Raw genomic sequence first — 21,265 nt, forward strand, 5'->3', positions numbered from 1 at the left:
TTAAAATTAAGTTTTATACTTCGGTCTGTAGTTTGCGTGTTTGAAACACGAAAAATAGATGTACAATACATATCAATACAGAATTAGATGACTGGATAAAAGAAAACAGTATACTAGTTATTGTTTTTTGTTTAAAACACAAACAAACACATACAAAGACATTATTATTAATATCACTAGCCAGATAGTCTTTATTATCAACGATGACGAAATAATTGTTAGAGAAAGCGTGTTTATCAGTTTGATAGTTATATCGAAGTAGGTTACAAACATACTCGGTCGCTGATTTATTGGATGCAGTCAAAATACAGGCAGAGATACAAGTGAAGAAAGGCGTTTATCTAACCCTTGACCTAATATTATTTATCGTGACCCACTGCTTGTATTAGATAAAATATATAGCCATTCTCAAGTCTCGAGTATCTTAGACTGATTGTTAGCAAGACTTACTTTCATTAAATTTAACTGTCAATAAACTTTTGCGCTACCACGAGTTTACACTGTCAAAGTAATTATAGTGAATTTTTAGTTTTTAATTCGTAAATCGTAAACGTAGGTAATGCAAGATAATTGTAATTGTTTTGTTGGTAATTTGGTGGAAATTACATAGAATTGATTGAAACAATTCAATATTATTGAATTCTGTATTTGCATCGTCATACTATTTACTCAGAGTCACAGTTCTGTCATTTATAAATCTTCGAACATTATATTATAGTAAGTAATTGTATGAGAAACGGGAAACGCTGCGTCTGTCGTGTGATAATGCAAACTTAGAATAAGCATACAGATAACACAAGTATGTATTAGGCTGTCTAAGACTTATCAATCGACCGATCCATGTTCATAATCATTGTAATCTGAACATGATTATGTTCAGCTGGTCTGGTTTCTTTGAAATATAATATAACTGTAGTGTTTATTTATAAATTATTCAAAAAAATCCTCAGAACCGAAAATAAAGTGAGTCATCGAGGAAATGCTGCTTCTAAGAAATTTTTATTATGTATTTAATTTCTGTCCAATTTACCTTAAAACATTACATTTATTGTATACACATACATATACTTTAATGATATAAAAAATATAATTCAGATTTATGCTGTCTATAAACCTGTTTGTTGCTAACGTACGTATTAAGAGTAATTATTTTCATTAAAACTTCAACAACACAGAACCAGCTAATTCAAATATGTCAATAAAATTTTATAGATAATATAAAGCAAGATATAACTATAGAGGTATTATATGTAATCTACACCATAGACAATAAGGAGTTTGTTGTTTTAAAATTATTTCATAGCGTCAATCCACGAGTACAGTTAACGAGTGGCTTCCTTGTAGCGGTGGCGAGTAGGAAACAGAGTAGCGCCTTGACCTAGTTCATCAATAGCGATGCCTCTCTATGGATCTAGCAACGAGATGCAATCATCTTCAAACAACAATATTATCACCAAAACCTTGATTATATCAAACGGTAATTACTTTACGTTCGAACTCTAATACATATGTCATGAAAAATGTTAAATCATGAAACAAATAATTATTTATTTAAAAAACAGTTTCTACATATTCATCCCGCCTTTGCCCGGCCATTTTGGCTCTATAATCGCTCATATACTATTAATGTAATCTGTGGTCTATGCTGAGCATATTTTAACATTTTTGTCTACCAATATAATAATTGTAAGAGTTCTGTTCTATTAAAAGTTGCGAAAGATTCCGTATAACTCGGATGTTCCTCTTGAAGATGGCGTGGATAGAGTTATCATTAGAGCAGCCTTGCGCTGTGATCCGTGTGATATACATATATGAAGGTCGATCAATCGCCTTGAGATTTGAGAACGCCTGAGACAACATAATTGAGACTGAACTCGCCTAAATTGTGCGGACGCTTTCACAATATTGATATTTATTGCTCTAACAGCAGATTTTAAACAAATCTCATCTTTATTTGAGAACAAAGGACGGACAGCATTGACATAAATCAATTTATGTATGATAAAATTATTTTTATATTTCGTGTCCTGCAATCGTAATATTCGAGATCGTTGGGGACTGATTTCACTTGTTGGTTGTAAGTCCCAAATATTTATCAGAAAAAATATTAATTTCAATATCACACATAAACTATATTAACAATGATTTTATATGAAATCGTTCTGTAAAAAACGTTTAATTTCAGATAATATGATTAAAATGAAATTCTATAAGCAACAGAATCAGACCACTTCAGATTCGATCTTCCATATTTAAAAAAATAAAAATAAAAAAATCAACATTATATAAATACTAAATATTTTTCACAAACGAATGCCATCAACTTAATTTGAATTTAATTCAAATACCGAACACGTTTTTAATACGTTCCACCGCAGTCGTTAAAACTGTTATGTGTCGAATTGATAACCTCAATTAGAAGGACGCCCGTCTAGATAACTAAAATGTAAGGGCTCCGTATATTAAATACATTATTTACTTACAATTGCCATCGAGCCGATTGGAATCCGAGTGATTAACAATCCATTAACAAACGACACAGAACACTTATTTGCGACACAATAGAATAGAGTAAGATTCCTCACTTCACGGACGAATTCACCACAATGCAAGAATGAAATATCTATAACACTCACAGCTCAGTTTTTATATGTACACTAACTAGTAACAGTTTAAATTATGGTTATATAAAACTACACACACAGAGAACGTATCTGGGCTCACACCCTGCTCCGAGGTACCTGTAACAAGACAAAGCGGTGAGTTCACAATACAAGCATCGTAAACAATTAAATTAACAATTTAACAAAAATATCATATTATACGAAGACTCACTTCAAACGAAATGGATAAAAGTGAACACAAAAACGGAGACGTAAATAATATCGTTGTTAATACCGGACGTGCTATCGTTAGGTTGAGCAAACGCTGACTGGCTAGTGGCTGGCCGACGGGGAAATCGAGGGAGGGGAGGGATGGAGGAGTGAGGACGGAGATCGAGGGAGGGAGACTGTCTGGTCGACTGGTTGGTCGACCGGTCGGGCGATCTGTTGCCACGACACACAAACAAGACTCCAGTAGAGTCTCGAGGCTGATTTGTTTGACGCCTACAGCCGCGTCTCTCGTATCTACTAACAGAGATTATAATATAAGAACGCGGTAATTTACGCGCACATTTAACTTGATTTGAATAACTTTATAATAATAATAAGTCTGCGAGTTAATCCACGGAATCTCTGCATTTGTTCTGAACGTGTAAAATCAACCTTCAGGAGTTCTCATGGCCGCGCGCTCGACCATAAAGGTCATCTTATACTGGCAAAATAACAATGTCAGTCAAATTACTCGCTAGCTATGAGTTCATCTGAAATAACACGAAACCTTGCCAATACACAGACAACAAATTATCATAGAACCCTACATCATTAATAACATTGACGTTCCCAAAAGAGAATAAAGACAAATGTATATATAGACATTAATAGTTACAAAGAATAAATAAGTTAAATAAAATAAATATGATATAAATGATGAATGATAAAAAAAAACATAACTTACTGTTTTACAGAATAATCATTAATAATGTAGAAGTTACTATAATTACATAATTATAATGACAATGAAATATATTGTTGATCATTATTATAATCATAACATAATTAAATATAATTCTACCATGAAACCATTTGAAAATTATTGCAGGAATATCACAAACAGGTGCAATATGGAATCGAAAGTATCAATGTAAATAAAATACATATTTCAGACTATCTTGTATTAAAATATAAAATTATATTTAAATTGTTGTCTACTTTACGCCTTATATACTTTGTTACTATAACATCGAAGTAAAAATAAGTTATAATAAAAAAGCGTTCTGCTACAATTAAACTGCGATAAAATTTATTAAAAAAATAATATTAAAGTGCCAATGTGAATGAATTGTTATTTTTTTAATAAGAGAAATCTTTTTTAAAATATTTAAATTTCGAACGACACTGTAAGTCACATTTGAACGTGTAGCGGTATACGGAGAGATAAATAAAAATAAATAAGTTGGTAATCTTCGCGGGGGTAACGTACTTGTTAGGTTCTCTACCTCTTTCCCTCTCGCACTCAACTGTACAGGTTTTTTTTGCTCGCTGGCCGAGTCATCGTCTTAGCGATTCTTTATTTTTAATGGTCGCATGCGAATTCAGTGACAGCTATCACGTTTCATCGAATTCCACATTCAAATAAACTATGATTAATAATACCGCTAACGAAGATTATTAATTTAAAGTTACATATATGAACTCACCTATAACATCCAGCGCGACGTTACGCGTACAGCATACGACATTGCAAAACTTTAATTCACAAGGTTATAACACTGTCGACAGCATGTTTAGACTATAGAAATACGGTCTAAGGAATATTTTCTCTATAAATTCGCTATTTCATTAACATTGCAACACCGAAGTATCACGTGGGCAACGTAAAGCTGCGAGCGTCGCGCGAAGACTGAGACCTGTTCTAGAGAAAGTGACCAAGCCATTACTTTCCAGCCGGTCCGTGGTGTTCATACTCCGGAGGCTACCGTTACCCCCTTTTTGCGCAACCAGGTCATTATAAAGTTCAATTCTGAACATAGCAACCTAAAATCTTATTCAGAGGTATTGAACCTTGATTCTTAATCATACCTTCCGCTAAACGATTGCGTAATCCCAACTAACAATATCAAAATTATTATCGCTAGAATTAATTAGTGTAAAACCAGCTTATTAAAGCTCATTGAGCTCACAATGACAACTAACTACAGTATTAATATTAAATAACACAGCTATTTAGATTTAAAAATACTAATTTATTTGAACAGAAAAAATATTATAATACTCAAAGGAGGATATTGAAAAACGTTCTTGTATCGGAACAAAATTATTTAAATAACGTCAAAAAAAAATATTTTTAATCTATGTACAAGCTTATTTTCGCACGAAACCCAATAAAATACAACGATAACAAGTCAACGTCCTATTGAAGGAGGGGATAATGGGAATGCCCTCTATACAGACCGACTGTAAATATAGCCCTTTATATTAAACGAATTTAAATACATCCTTATATATATATACGACGATAATGTCTTATAACATTTTTACTGTTATTATATAAATTACTCTTATGTTATGTGTGAGACAATGGAAAATATTAATAAAACACAAAGTTAAACAAAAATGATTGATATAAATGAAATACATTGATTTTAGAAAAAAATATATATAGAGAGCTTTAACGAAGGAATCCATATATATTTTTGCTTATTTTCCTTCGTTAAATCTCTTAAGATAAATTTCTAATTAATTGTAATGATCTTTATACTTCAGTTCACTAATTAGATTAATTATTTTAAAAAAGGGAAATTTTGGACAAAATACTTTATTATAAATAACAAAAATATATTTCTTTCTATGTCCTATGATATGGTGATACGATTTAAGATAATTCTCAAGTTACTTATGTCGTAGAAATTACGAATATTAAAGCAAGATAAAAGTCAAATTTTAATGTCATCTCAATTTGTGTTTACAGAGTGTTTCACATTTTTATAACTTCGTTACGAGCGTTTGTGAGGAAATGATTCATTTTGGTATTCGATTCCGTTCCGTCGTAACTTGTATCGCGAACATATATTTAATAATAATATTATATAAACATTTCTCTCCTACAGATATATTTATATAAATCTATCAAGATTTTTTTAAATAACTATACTAATATTATACATATTCTATGATATTCATGGTTCACCTAAACTTGTATGATTTAAAAGAGTGTGTATTATTGGGTTTTAAACAGTGATAAATAATAAAATACAATTTTTGTTACGTACAGACATGAAAAAATGTAATTTAGAATAAAAAAACGAAAGTTTTTTTTTACTCCATTTTGGAAGTTTCTCGAAATGTTTAATAACTCGATTCCTTATCCGGTTTGTTTTAGTTTGAATTGTTTTAACTTTTATAATTTAGACCAAATAGAGTCTGAGCGAGTCGACCTTGTCTCTCACGGACACCGCAATGAGGTCACTCGGGCAATTCGTACTGTTCGCTGACATTCGCATTATACATTAACAATCAATAAGAAATCCGTAATAAACAAATAAATTCATTTATATTACATAATAATATCTTTTGTATTATTAAATATTTTTTTATGTCTACATAACTTATACGTCATAACTTCAATAGACAACACAAGCTGAACACAGAGTATAAATAATCGTAAGGATAATTATCGGAAACACAGTGTAAATAATATCATAGCTTCGCTAAAACCACGCCAGTTCGGGATGGTATCGGTTAAAATAAATATTTTCTTTAAACGGAAAGGTAATAAAAATGTCGTTTCAAATCGATGGATTTTTTTTGTGTTTCCACGTGTTCGCGTGAATCTTTACTTATACCTCTATAAATAATGTTCTATGGACTGGGATGGGAAAAAAAACCTGTCCAAATGTCCTCTCTCCGCTCGTTATCCATCGCAGGTAGGTGAAGTAGGGATTCCATAGAGCAAGTTTTTTTTTTCTATAAAATATTTGTCCTTTGTCAGCGAGCATTGTGATAAATAAGTTACATAATGCCATCGGTTCACAGTTCATGCCGGATGCGTTTTTCACTTTTTAACTTTTATTGACTGTATTGATATAAGTAATTCTATGTTATCTGTGAAAAATGTTCGTAAATAGTAATGCATTTTTATATAATAATGTATATTAAAGTACATAATAAAAGTAAACGAAAATGCTCTTTATATCGTTAGCTTAATTGTCATTTCAGCTTGTACATTTAGTAAATTCACATGACTATTATGTACATCGTTGGCGGGATTGGATTGCCACAGATGTTGCGCAAACAACGGACAATGTCTTCGTAATGACACGCCGATTTTATAAATCCATTGTATTTTATTATTATTAACGATTAACACAGTCTTATGATAACAAAATAAAAAATATATAACGATACGAAAGACGAAATATATGTACACTGATCGTATTCCTTTTATATTAAAAAAAAAACGTATATTTATTTGAAGTTGTCTTCAAAAACGTATAAAAGCTCTTACAATGTGAAATAATTAATTTATAACGAGATATCTTAATTTAAAATAGTAAATGGGACTTGAAATACGTTTCATAGTGTCGTGAGTGAGCTTAAAAATAATAATAACTCGTAGCGATTACAAACGAGTCAACGACCTTCGAAATATCTGACCTGAGCCGCCGCAAGGTTGCGCGAGTAACTAACACGACCACTAGCGAACAAAATATTTAATAATATATTTAGCTATTTCCTTATTTAACTATAGATATCTATATAAAAAACAACGTATTATATGACGATATTTTATTATCAATATATTCCATGTTGATTTAAGTGTGAAGTAAAAATATATTTTAATAATATTAGTACATATAATGTAATAATTAAAGACTTCTTGTTACATGATTGATGAAATATCAAAAATAATAAAAAAATAATAAAAAACAATGTTCAATGGTAATGAAAAAATCAATTTGAAATTAGAATCTGTTTTTATTGTATTATGGGTCCAATCTGAATTGTCTAGACGACTATTCATATATTTTTTCTTTATGTGATCATAAAACCTGATATTTGTATAGAATTCCTTTTAAGAACAAATCACTATCTGATATATATTGTTGTGGTATCTGTATCGTTCGTTCACCTTTCATCATACGTGTTGTATCTGATTTGATTGTCGTTTAAATATTTTAGAGTTTATTTAATTCCCTTGACCTTTACTGTTGGCGACTAAAAGTCCAGTTTTTGCAGAAACACGTCCCTCTTGAAAATAAACGAAGGTCAATCATGAACGCTTTTAAGGTATTGAGACAATCTCGTACGTCTAAATGTTTCTTAATTATATAAAATTTAATATATATGTATATATATGAAAAAATACCCGTGGCTTTTTACAAATATATTTCCTCAATCATGATTATCAAGTCAATAAATCTAAGTCTAGTTGCGTTGTAACAATTTATATAGTTTAAGGCTAGTATTTACTTGTACGGATTGAAAACTTAAAACAGCGGAAAAATATTTCCTATGTCATTGTTTTAGTCTACTTGTCATATTAACAATCGTGAACTACTCCTTTATTTAAAAGCAATTTAATGTTAACATCTCTGAAGTAATGTCGAGAGATATGACTATAGCAATTTTCCAGTGTAGGAGTTTGTACTCCTACGTACGACCGGTTTGAACAGATCTAATCATATAATCATATATACATACATTGTTGTAAATACAAAAAAATATATCGATTTTTAATAATGTTATAGTGTTGTGTTTCTCTATCGATTAATCTATTTATCGTAATTACCAAGCGCTTACAGTATTATGTCCGTAAAAGATTATTACCAGCGAGTCATCGACCCTTTAAATTATGACCGTTTCTACATTAACGCGTAAATAGTATGTACTGTGAACACAAGGCCGTTATGTTAAAAGATTCAACACGGACATTTACGATCGGCATTGTAGCAAATTTATTGAAATATAAAGAAAACACATTTAATTATACTTTACTGATATGTTTACAGTTTTTGTCATGATTTGTTGCTCAATAGTATTCAATTTAACTAAGCGAGATGTGATCATAGAAAAAAAACACTTACAATTAATTATTATTTGTAATTTTGTTTATATTTATTACAAATAATTAAACGAGACAGATTTATAAGGTTTTTATGTAGAATTTGACAAATACATATGAGATTTGGACTTGCGAATTTATTAATATTAGGATATACTAGTTTTTGATAGATCGATGTTTTATTTAAATACCTTACAACATGGCGACATCCGCGGTTCATGAGAAGGTCGATGGAGGTGAACATCCTATCAAGGAGAACTGTTGAACCACGATCACATCCGCGTAGGATCTCGAGGCGCGCTGGGTACCAACACAATTGCGCTACGTGAATTATATTAAACACGTATCATATATATGTGAAGGAAGTATAATTTTTTTTCATGTTGTTCAATGGTCTGCATCTTGAGTGCATCTCATTAGTTCAGTGAGTCGTTATACACAGGTTACCGTTGTTAGCCGTTAGGGGAAGCCTACACAAACAAGTTGTCTTTCCGGGTTCATTAAATACTGTACTTTTTAAACAAATGCACATCAATACACTTAACGCGGACTGTACTTCGTCGTATGTTTCCTTGTATACCTACTTTAACTAATTTCTATCGGGTTAATTATGTATGGACTGTTCCCGTAACATAAATTTGTGTATAATCGTTTCTTAACCTAAATAATTCTAAGATTTACATATAAAGATCACGTCTGACCATTGTCATCTATTAGTACGGAGTGTAAGCGACTTTCGTACCAATATTAAATCTGAAAAATAATCTTAGGTTTACGAATTACAATGAAATGTTAGGATTTTTTTTAAAAAACGTAACTGCAACACAACGTACACAATGATTAGATGTATTAAATTACCTCTTATCAACTCTCTGGCTTCATCTATCGAGATCAACAATCAAGTTAAAAGTACATTTTATTACGATACTAAATTAATATAATATTAATAGAAAATAATCACATTTTTTATTCCTATTAAATGACGAATATAAGTATTGAGTTAATTGCTTTTCTTGTTACTGATTCATTTGAATATTTATATTTGTATGAGTAGGTCGCCGCCGACGCTGTAATAAATTTGACAGTCATTGTCTTTTATCCTACTTTCTTATTTGAATGAACCTATTGTAATTAATTTAAAGACATATAATAAATTAATACATTTTTTTTTACATTGATTAAATATAGTTTAGAAGTGCTTAAAATATGTATTATAAATAGGTCACATGATATACAAGGAAACGAATAAATTAATTATGTAATTTAGATTGTAAATAATACTCCGTCACTTCCTAATTTTATGTGAAAATAATATATTTAGGTAGGCACAGAATTACGTTACAAGGGTTAACAAAAAAACATTTGAGTTGACGGCCATCAGCCATGCCAAATATAATTGGAGATTAACTTTCGACTATTTTCGGCTCAATAGAATTACGAAACATCTTGCGAAAGCAAATGTTGCGACACGAGCGTGTCCACTCCCCGATATCATCTAGACCGGTGTTTGGTACAGTATCGTGAGATCAGTCGTCGTGGGAGTTCTAGGAGTATCATATAGCAGATAGGGTTATGGAAATAGGACCTCACGCCGTTGGGAATTTATATAAGATGGAATGTTTGGCAGGTAGAGTACTGTATGTCGGCGTAAACTAGATGGTGGTAAGCTATATGAGTCGGTCGGAAACTGGTTCAGAGCGGGGCGGGAGTGAGGGGGTGCGGGCCCAGACGGAGGGACGTCATTGACCTGCGCCCCCTCGCTCCCCCCGCGCCGCGCTCACCCCCCCGCCGACACCCGCTCTAACCGTAACTTCATTGTACTCCTGCACTGCGAATCAAATTCGGTATAGCGGAGACGTTTTTGCTAAAGTCGTCCGCCGACTGAACTCGATTAAGCTTTCAACGGCGGTGATGAGGAAACACCACAATGGATGTATTTAGGTGCTTAATAACGTTAGCTTTGTGATGATGGTAGGACCGGATGTTTACTAATGATATAAAAAACTCCATGGTTACGTTTCCATTAGAGATTCCATAAAAAAACGAAGGTCTAAGTAAGTTCAGACACAATTGATTCGGAGGTCCCGAACGCAGACGGGAGAAGCAATTTCCACCTCACCGCCCAAATTTTCGGGGTCAAGTTCATTGCCCATGTCTTAAAGACACATTCTTCATTCATTTAAACTCAAGAAATAAATATTAAATACTATATAACATATATAAATAATATAACTATTTAACTTGTATAATATGTATTGACCGTATTGGACTCTAATATAATGCTCTAATCAGGCGTAATCTTAAATATTCTTAACTATCCCAGCATGTGTTCAACACTCAACACTCGACTAGAGAGCAGAGCCGTCACGAGTGCTCTGATGACAACATAACAGCACATGTTCGACATTAAAAAAAAATAAACAAATACAAAAACTCTTCGAAACTAAATAAAACAATTATATTCAGCTTAAGTTCATTAAATTCTCAGACTTTCTACAACTTTCGATATAATGTGGTTGGCGTGATTTTTTATCTGCGAATGAATATTGCAAACGAAGGATTTAAAAAAAATTATATTCCTTTGAAGCGATCATTTATAATAAATGTGTTAAATAAATATAATGAATTCAAGTGTTATATGAATTTGTTTTATTAAACGTAAAACAAATTTAAAACAAAGTGACTTTTCAGTACAGCAGTGACGTTGATAATATTAAAATCTTCAATAGGAATATTGACTGTTAAAAAAAAATCCATCACGTATTGGATATAACGAAATATAGAAGATTTATATGAAATACATTTAATATGGTGTAAATTGATAAGAATATAAGTTTTTAGGCTACACAAACATTTCACGATGTCAGTGGCGCACGAACGTCAAACCACACTTGCGACCGCGCACCTGTGGATTATATACTCCTACACTTATTTGAAATACCCAAAATGTCGTTTATCGCCATACTCGTATTATATCTCTCAATACAATAGCTTTACGAAATACGTATTATATACGTGGACAGTTACCAAACTCTGTCTATATCTAAAACGAGAGTTTTTTATTTGTTGCCAACGCGAACATTGTTTGAAAAACTTGACGTCATTTTTTTTTACAAAGTAACAATAATCGTGCCAATTCCTCAATGAGGTGCGCGCGCTCATGACACGCCGTCGACAAAATGGCGGCCGGTGAAAGTGCTCGTAGACGATTTCCGATCACAAACTCACTGATGCCAGAGGCTGATTACCGTAACTAAAAATTAATTTTAATTTATCAAACAAAAATTTTAATTTATAAGAAATCTGTGTTTACAATTATTTTATCTTGTGGAAAAATCAGCCGTAGTGAGATAAGAGTCTATACTGACATCGATAAGTAATTTCCAAAAAACCTGAGAAGATAATCTAGTTATGATTAAAGCAACGAAACACATAACGTAAAAAGTCGGACATGATAACAAGAATCGTCACTTACACTACGTTTATTAGACATTATGACATTAATTTAAAAACCTTCCATATATCTTAGGAATAAATCAGACAGAGGCACGGGTCTAAGTAGTTTATTTACTTAGTAATTATATAACAAGCATAATATAATATAAGAGGACATTTAATCTAACTTTATGCTTCCTGTTTATGTAAATCTTATTGGAATATTCAAATCATTCCAAACCGTACGGTTTCATAGATTTGATACGATTTTCATAGGTGAGGAGTAATTTTCTAAAAAGTATTAATATGTAATAAAAGTTGAATAGTTTTACTTTTTAGCATCTAATTATAATTTAAGATTAAAATTTCATGTTAAATGTCAATTAAATAAATAATTTAATTATAAATTATTATTATTATTCAAAGTTTCAAACGAAGTTTAATATTAAAATGAGACGAAAGTTTTGCTAGTGATGTAATAAAATAAAAAAAAAACCGTTTACTAACAGTTTTTGAAATGAATCACCTTGTATTGTTGGGTAACTGGATACCAATTTACATAAAAAAAGGAATTGCATACCCAATCATGCTTAAAATAGTATTCGTATAAGACATATTAAAATTTTTGAATACAGCAGTAGTTTATTATACAAATTTTGTTTTATTATATTGTAGAACCATTAAAGTTCACAACCAACCCTCAGCCATTCCACACTCGGTTCACACGTAATACAATTTCCTTGTCATTAAAACGTCAAAGGAATAAAACAAGGCTTCCAGAGTTTCAAGGTAACTTTGTAAATGAAAGGACGTTAGTTAATGGTATACAGACGGTCGATGTATTCTTAGTGTGTATAAATTTTCATCGTCTACCTTAAAACTGACAGTATAATCGTTTTTATACATAATAGGACATTTACACAGACGATTTATGAATTAAAAACGCTTATTCTATAAGTTTTATATCAATGCGAACTATTAGTAGGTATTGGCTGTTTTATTGCAAAGCAAATAATATTTTATTTGTTGACACATTACCTTCTGTTAATATATATATATATATATATGTGTATATTATATATATATATGTATATTATATATATATATATGTATATATATATATTAAATTTATCGTAATTATGAGAGTTAATTTTTAAAATACCAAAGTTATAATTACGGATTAACATGCAATTATTTTTCAGCTTATTTGGATGAAGGCTACAAACGCGAGCTTATTGTTAGTTAATGTTTCATGCTATGGATAACTCGAGGTATGTTACTGAATATGTAAATCTGCAAGTCTGCTCCATGGATATCAATTTGTGGGTTCGATAAACGATCATAAACCAGACTGGTGTCAGTATTGAAATATGATTCATAATGGCAGGGAGTAATCTTGGTCAATTACCTGACGCCCAACTATAACCTTGAGTCGAATTGGCGATGACGTCACTATACGAAATATATTACGTTAAGCGTTCGTCGGACGATGGACTATTGTCTCAAATATTATTTAAATTGTTTCTTCATTTATATATTTTTATTACAAAAACTATGGAGCAAATCATGGTCACTCATTATTTATATAAAGTCAATGTGCACTACAAGTTCGAACTCTATTTTATAGTATATGATATGTCCGAACTCTATTTTAAAGTATATAATATGTTCGAGCTCTATTTTATAGTATATAATATGTCCGAACTCTATTTTATAGTATATAATATGTCCGAACTCTATATTATAGTATATAATATGTCCGAACTCTATTTTATAGTATATAATATGTCCGAACTCTATATTATAGTATATAATATGCTCGAACTCTATTTCAGCGCTGACTTCCATAGTATACAAAATACCAATACAATTTTCGATACCGCACATACACCAGTACCCAGATGTCAATATTACAGTTGAATAAATCATTCACGATAAAAATTGGAGACATTTAAAATTAAAAAAAGTATATACTTTATAATGTTCTTTCAATCAAGTTGTTTAAAAACAATAGCTGTATTTTGATAACCTTGACGAAACCGCTTGGCAACGATTGAAATGGGAGACCTTATCACGATGTGAGTAACGTTAAATGTTTTATACACTGGTTATTATCAGTGGCATCAAATAACTCGTAGTATAGAATTAATTTTTAAGCAATATATATAATATTCTAATCTAATCGATTGAATCGATGAAATTAATAATCGAATTAAGTTTAGTTCAATCGATTAATGAGTTCTCTTGATACAAATAAACGTCCTAGTTTAACCGTTAGCGTGTTATCTGAGACTCCAATCCGATTTATAATAGTCCCGATAACCCCCCGACCCCGTGTTACGTACTACATGCAAGATAAGTGCGCGGACATGAGACAAAGTCGAGGTCGTTAACCTCAGCTATCAGCTGACGACATCGCTATATAGCGGGGGATATTATCAATGATGCCATTCGATCGTCTGCTGAAAGCTGACTGTCGACTTCTTACAGATCATTGCTTACCAACGACTGTTTACTTCTAATTAACACATTTGGGGATTAACTGACGTTAAAGCGTAAATCTTACATACGAATGATTTACAAATTATTTTAAATTTTAATCTGTTATTTTTTGTGCTAACTTTCAAAATGACAACAATTATTGCTATTATAAGTCAAGTTTTTTTTTATATTGTTACGAACGTTCTGAAATATTATCGCATTGCCATTTGTATTGCAGACGAACACAATTCATAAAGAAAATACATCGTTTCAAAATGGACACATCACAAATGTCTCAATAATTTTACAGCCACGAAAAAATAATAAAATAACAAAGAAAATTATCACAAATTTGTTTGACTAACATAAAACTTCAAGATATGTTAACTAACGACTTATTTGTCCTTCATACGTATGTCAGTGAAGACGCGGTCGCAGGTAGTATAGCGCGTCGCGGCCGAGCGCGTTCCGCGACCTACTTATACGACGCCCGCGCTCCTACACCGCTAAATATAGACGAAATGTTGAGAAAGCTGAGCTATACTAATTGATGATCCCATGTTACTGAACGATTTTTATATGGAAAATGTTTATCTAAAATCAAATTGAATTATTATATTCTTTGGACGGCCATGAACGTTTCGTGTGTGGGAATTATAGCGAAATTACAAAAATTCATTAATAATCTACATAAGCTGTCATTTGAGATACAAATAATAAATACTCTCGATTTTTTTATTTATAATATTTTAGTAATTATTAGAATTTAAGTTGGATAGGGTTAAAATTAAATGCAGCTTGCTACAGTGAAGAAATATTTGTAATATAAACATGTTCTTTTAATAGTATGACAAACAGACAGTATAAATATTTAACAGTTGGACGTCCACTGTTCACTGTCCAGAGTAGTCTAGGTTTGTGTAGTTGGTTTTCGATTTTGTAATCTGACAATTGGTAAGTCGTGGTGGACGATTTAAAAACCCGTCCTCGCGGACCTTGGAAATACTTGGCTACTTGCCACGCCCGTATACACTCGAAAGCAGTTTAACACTGCAATCTTAATGGAATCCCTAATTTGATAGCTCTTAGTATTCCTTGATATATAAGCTAATCAATTTTATTATATGCTCTATAGATACATGCATAAGATTAGAGATTATCTTTTAACGTAGACATTAAATTGTAATGTTCATTTGAATGAAAATTCATAATAATAATTCCGCGAACTTTTGAAGTTTGAAGACTGCTATCTTAAAAATACAAATTACAACAGGGAAGCACCGTGAAGTAGCTTCACTTCCGTATACGTCAACCTCCATAGATAGGTAATGACATTGAATTATGTTAACCTCTTATTTCCTTACTCTTTTATCAAAATCCACCGAACTGCTGCTCAAATAAGGTGACATAATCTACGGATCAACTTATATTTGTTCTTTCAATAAGACACGTCACATAACGGTAAAAATATCGCCCGTAAACGAGAGAGACCTTAAAAGATATCTTGAAATTTGTTTAGCAATATATTTATGCACTTCACAAGTCACAGTTTCGTAACTACTGAGAAACGATATTACAAACAAGTAGAAGTTTCTGTATTTACCTCGAAGACCATAGGATCCACGACGACTCGTTCAGTACGACAACGTCGCGCAAGTCACAAGCACTCTCACAAACAACATAACACCCGCACAACACGCTCCCACCTTCCGATCAAGCGTATCATCCAGTTTTTACATAAAACCCAAGAGTCTTCAGTGCTCACAAAGAACTTACGAATTAAAAGTCTGAACAATACAGTTTTAGCGCACGCGACAACCACACACACGGATAGCTCGCTGAAAACTGAAGTCCCGTAGACAGTAGAGACGATTCGACGATAGCTCGACAGAGAACGACGGATGTGTGGCGGAAGAGAGACGAGCTCTCAGTCTCTCCCGAGGCTCACGTAATCACACCCGAGTTTAGCCGAACGTTTCCGATGTTGAACGACTAGCGACTTGCCAACTATTCCCGCTATCAACGAAGCTGGTGCATGCCGCGCAGCGCGCTGTCAAATTTTGAAGCATAAACGTCAGACACGTCAAAGTGTCTTGACGGAATTCCGTTGTCTTAATTCACTTCCTCCAAAATTTACATTTGTCTTTCCTGAGATATTACCTTAATATTTCAAGCTTTCTTAGAATAGGCATGTTAAATATAATAAACACATATTCATTGCATTAAGTGTCTTTGCGTGCTTCTAAAATTACTGTGTTAACATTTATATATAATACCAATTACCAATACACAAAGATAGTTTTTGTTTTTAATTTTTGTCTATTTCTCATTATACTTGACAGGGGTATTCTTCGGAAATCGATGAATGGCTTTAAATAAGACTTTGGATGATTCATGATAGACAAATTTATAGGACAAAGGGCAACGTAAAATAATTAATTATACAAATCTGTAAAGTTAAGACAGAATTTGCTTATCAGAAAAAAACAAGTAATACTCACATTAGATAACAAAAAATTTTCAATCTCAAACACATGTTGTAAATGTCATTAGACTACTAGAGTATGAAAATGAGGAGTAAAATAACCAACTGTTCATGTGATTGAATCTCTGAGACAATAAATATAAAATTAGTTAACACAAGCTCATAAATTTGTATATTTATAAAAACATATAATAATAAGTTTATATATAATAGTGTGACAGTCTCCCAACTGTTTCTAATCCTATACTTATAATAATTACTCAAATTGTTAAATAAAAGTCTATCTAAATTAAAATAGTACATACGATCAAAACAGTTCTATAACAGAGGTTTTTACCCCTCAAATATTTTATATACTGATATAAAACGATTATAAACAATTTGCATAATAAAAACAGTGTTCGAGAAAATTTCTCCACGAGAATTTTTTTTTGAACGTTTCACGCTCGAATCGTGCCTGACGCGAATCTGCGTTCTAAAGAGCGAGAGGCCAGAGAAAACTAAATAGCTCTGTCTCTCTCATACCTACATAACTTGAATGGCTCACTTGATGCGTATGGACTCGCTTGACTTTTCTCCACGACACGTTCGCATAACTTTCCGAGGCATTGTTTTAGCACGTGGGAAGCGTGTTTTTGTTTTGTTTCCTAGATTTTCTACAAAACACACTTGGCAACGAGTTCGAACACAATAAGGAAATAACTTATTTTAACATTAAACCGTCCTGTTTTTTTTACGAAGACTGAATGTTTTTTTCATATTCGTGATGATGTGTACATCGAATAATTATAACGGTGTTTAAAAGTTAAAAGCATACCAATATCCTCAGACAAAATATTTAAAATAGCGACATTATGAGAGAATTTTTGGAATTTTATTACTAATAAAATCTTCTTGGCTCTATAATTATATGTACAACAATGTTATGTTTTTATATTACCTCTCTTTCTGCTACATTTATTATACAGAGTTTCTAGTTAAACAAATTATAAATTTTATGTAGGCATGTCCCCTCTCACTATCCAGAAATGTGTTATGTAAACATTTTGAAGAAATATTTTATTTTTAAGCCGGACTGAAAGAAAATATGCATTCTGTCACTTATACAAAAACATATTAATGGTATTTTATTTATTTTCGACTGGTATTAATGTTAGATGTATCGTCGGTTAGCTTATCAAAGATGGTGTTCCAAATTGCCTTTCGTTTGAGAGAAACATGGAAAAAGTTACATTGAAATAATTTTATTGTCTTCTTACTATACTGATACTTATATTTTTAATTAACTTGATATATATACAACTATCTAAGAACCTGTAAGCTAATAATATAATTTAAATATTAAATTAACATATTACGTTATGGAATGTTTAGTAAGCACTGAATAGTGAATTCTTGTGACATTTGACAGATGCTCTTGTCTCTGCAACCATTAAAACTATGATCCATAAATTAGGTCGACAAAAATAAACACAGCTAAATGATTTTTTTTTTATTTGAAATACTGCTCCATTTGAATTGTATTATTTCGCGTATAAATAACACAAACTCAAGTATTTTTATTAATTATTCAAACATTATATTTTTATTATGATTTATAGGATTTTCACGGAAAACACACATATAGTATCCAGTTGTCGGATTCTCATACATTATATTTATATTTGAGTCTCCGACTGTAGAGATGGTAATTATAAAGAAATCGAAAGTTGGTGTAAATAAAGTATATATAATCTTTTAAGATTGGTTTACACGAGGATAAAATAATGGAGGTACAGGTAATTTGAGTCAATAGTTGATGTATATGCGAATACAATATTATTGTTGATTTTCTAACTGTGCATGTGATGTCAATGACCAAGATTCGATTGAATAATGATTTTTTAATGATTTAATTTGTCATTAGTTGACGGTTATAGTATGTACTTGCGAAATTTGATGTACCAAAAATGTTGAGCACGTGCTGCGGTCAATGTCTGTGGTAGACTGTACAGTGTATATACATTTATTTATATCAGCTCGCTTGGCAAGCGCATATGACTCTGCATGACGACTTATCTTGACCTAGAAATGTATCGGAAAGCGATACATATTAAATTAGGAGTTCTATGTTTTTTTAACTGAATAATTTTGCTGTATTTAAATATAATTAAGATAACTAACGATCATCACCACTCAAAATAAATTGTGACGACAAACATACATTTATAGAAATATTTTGACAGGACTATTTAAAACGTGTTAACCCACATTTTAATAATTATTATTGATTTTTCACAATATATATTCCAATAATATATTATTCACTTTCAAAGTAAGTAACCTTTGAAACATCCTACTTCCATAATTAATCTTTTATATTAATAATGGTGTGTAAAATAAAATTAATTTTATCAAACAAAAAGTATCTATTCTCACAGATCTTATAATAATAGTTTTTTTCTACTTTATTGACATCCAAAGACCTTCAATGTAAAACTAAAAAACATCGCAAGCACCTTATTAAGAGGAAGTATTATTACATAATCATGATCTCATGACGCAACTGTGAAAGCCGATAGCGCCAGGAATTGGGTTAGTATGAGGCGCGCTCCACCACTCTGACCATTTATTTTTATTCAACTCGTTTATACTGTTACATTACAGTTATCTCTGTCACTCCATTGTCTTACTTTCCATGGTTTTGCTTGTGCTTTGTGCGATTACATTATCAGATATAAAAATTTTGGCCTATTAAGAGTAAAATCATGTTATGTTGTTATTTTAAAACTTCTACGATTTGATGTCAGTTCTTGTAATATGGAAATTAGAAATCATTTTTGACACCTGTAATACATACACTATACGTGAACGCAAAGCTCAATTGGAATGATTTTTTTAGTTTAGAATTTTTTTTGTTATTACAGTGAAATTTTTATAACACAGCCTTAAACTTTTCGTCCATCACATGTCACTTAACATCACTCAAAGTAAAAGGCACTCCGTAGAGCAACCAAGGTCAATATGGCGGCACCAATATAAGGCATCAGCTGATCACTCATTGGTGTAAATATTCACGATATTTGCGTGTTTTTACATTTTTTACAATTATTTAATTGTTAGGTTTTAGTTCGAAGTTCACTTAAAAAATTGTCTTTATTATGTATGAATTACTCATATACATCAACACGATGAAATAAAAAAATATGTAATATTGTTTTTCAATTGACATTTATGTTTTCTAATTAAGAAGATAATTTTAAATATCGAATAAGTTGCACTTGCGTCGTGATTCTATAAAATTAATTATAGAAAAGCAATAAAAGAACACTCTTTTCCCTTTTATATAGTCTCAATTAATTTGACATATAATTACATAATAATAATATTCTCTTATTTAATACCCAAGTGACCAAATATTGTGACTCCAGCCGTGACACGACTTTGACCTGACCGTATTCAGGTCACAAGGAATCGATTTGCGTTATTTATGTCTGTCTACGTTTGCTCTTTTCGCGAACTTTCTCACAACAAAGAAGCTGTTTGTCTGGAGACAGGAAAACTGTTTTCGAATGCTTTTTGCGATGACATTTGTTAATTTTTGTTTTTGAAGTTCTTTCTCTATTACAGTTGACATATACATATGTGACAAGTCTGACATTTTCTTTTTCTGTTCTTAATGCTTTTATCTATTATTTCTGTATATTTATAAAATAATATAGTAAATGTCTATTTTATATATCTTATTTAATATAATATATGTTTTAGGATATAAATTATTTTTTAATGTAATAATAGATATTTTTGTAGCTATTTTAAAAATTTACTTTATTAAAGGTTGTCTATAAATATCATATTAAGTAGTCCCTGACTAACGGCAGGATCTAATTATGGAGTTACCTTTGGCATTTCTCGGATATTACTCTTACAAGCTCTTACTGGCTCTATTATTAGATGCTATCTAGTATCTAGGAATATTGCCTTTTCTATGACCCTTGACTCCTCCTTCGTTTGATATTAATTTCATTATATTGTTTATACGGATTATTTTCATATACATTGGTTTTTATTTTAATATATGCGTCATTGTTTTCTAAATGACAAATCAACGAACATTTGAACTATTTTTTACAAGATCAAAGATGGTTATTGATCTTGTTTAATTATAATTTAATATTCAGCTAGGGAATTTTTATATAACTGTGCTGGAATGTTTTTAAA

At 31.3% G+C, this 21,265-nt stretch overlaps 1 protein-coding gene across 2 annotated transcripts in view; it reads right to left on the minus strand.

Moving 5' to 3' along the window:
• LOC116767096 (uncharacterized) overlaps positions 1-16,432 on the minus strand; it is a 36,252-nt gene extending 19,820 nt beyond the window's left edge. Inside the window, exons 1-2 of one of the 2 annotated variants that reach the window (XM_032657270.2) lie at positions 16,184-16,432; positions 2,484-2,741 (exon numbers count right to left, since the gene is read on the minus strand). The gene's annotated coding sequence lies outside the window, so the exon portion shown is untranslated. Of the gene's footprint in view, positions 1-2,483; positions 2,742-2,835; positions 2,928-16,183 lie in introns of those variants that run through there. The other variant, XM_032657271.2, reaches the window with a different exon arrangement.
• Positions 16,433-21,265: the final 4,833 nt, after the last annotated feature.

The sequence above is a fragment of the Danaus plexippus genome, chromosome 10, assembly GCF_018135715.1.
Source record: "Danaus plexippus chromosome 10, MEX_DaPlex, whole genome shotgun sequence".
Taxonomy (NCBI): Eukaryota; Metazoa; Arthropoda; class Insecta; order Lepidoptera; family Nymphalidae; genus Danaus; species Danaus plexippus.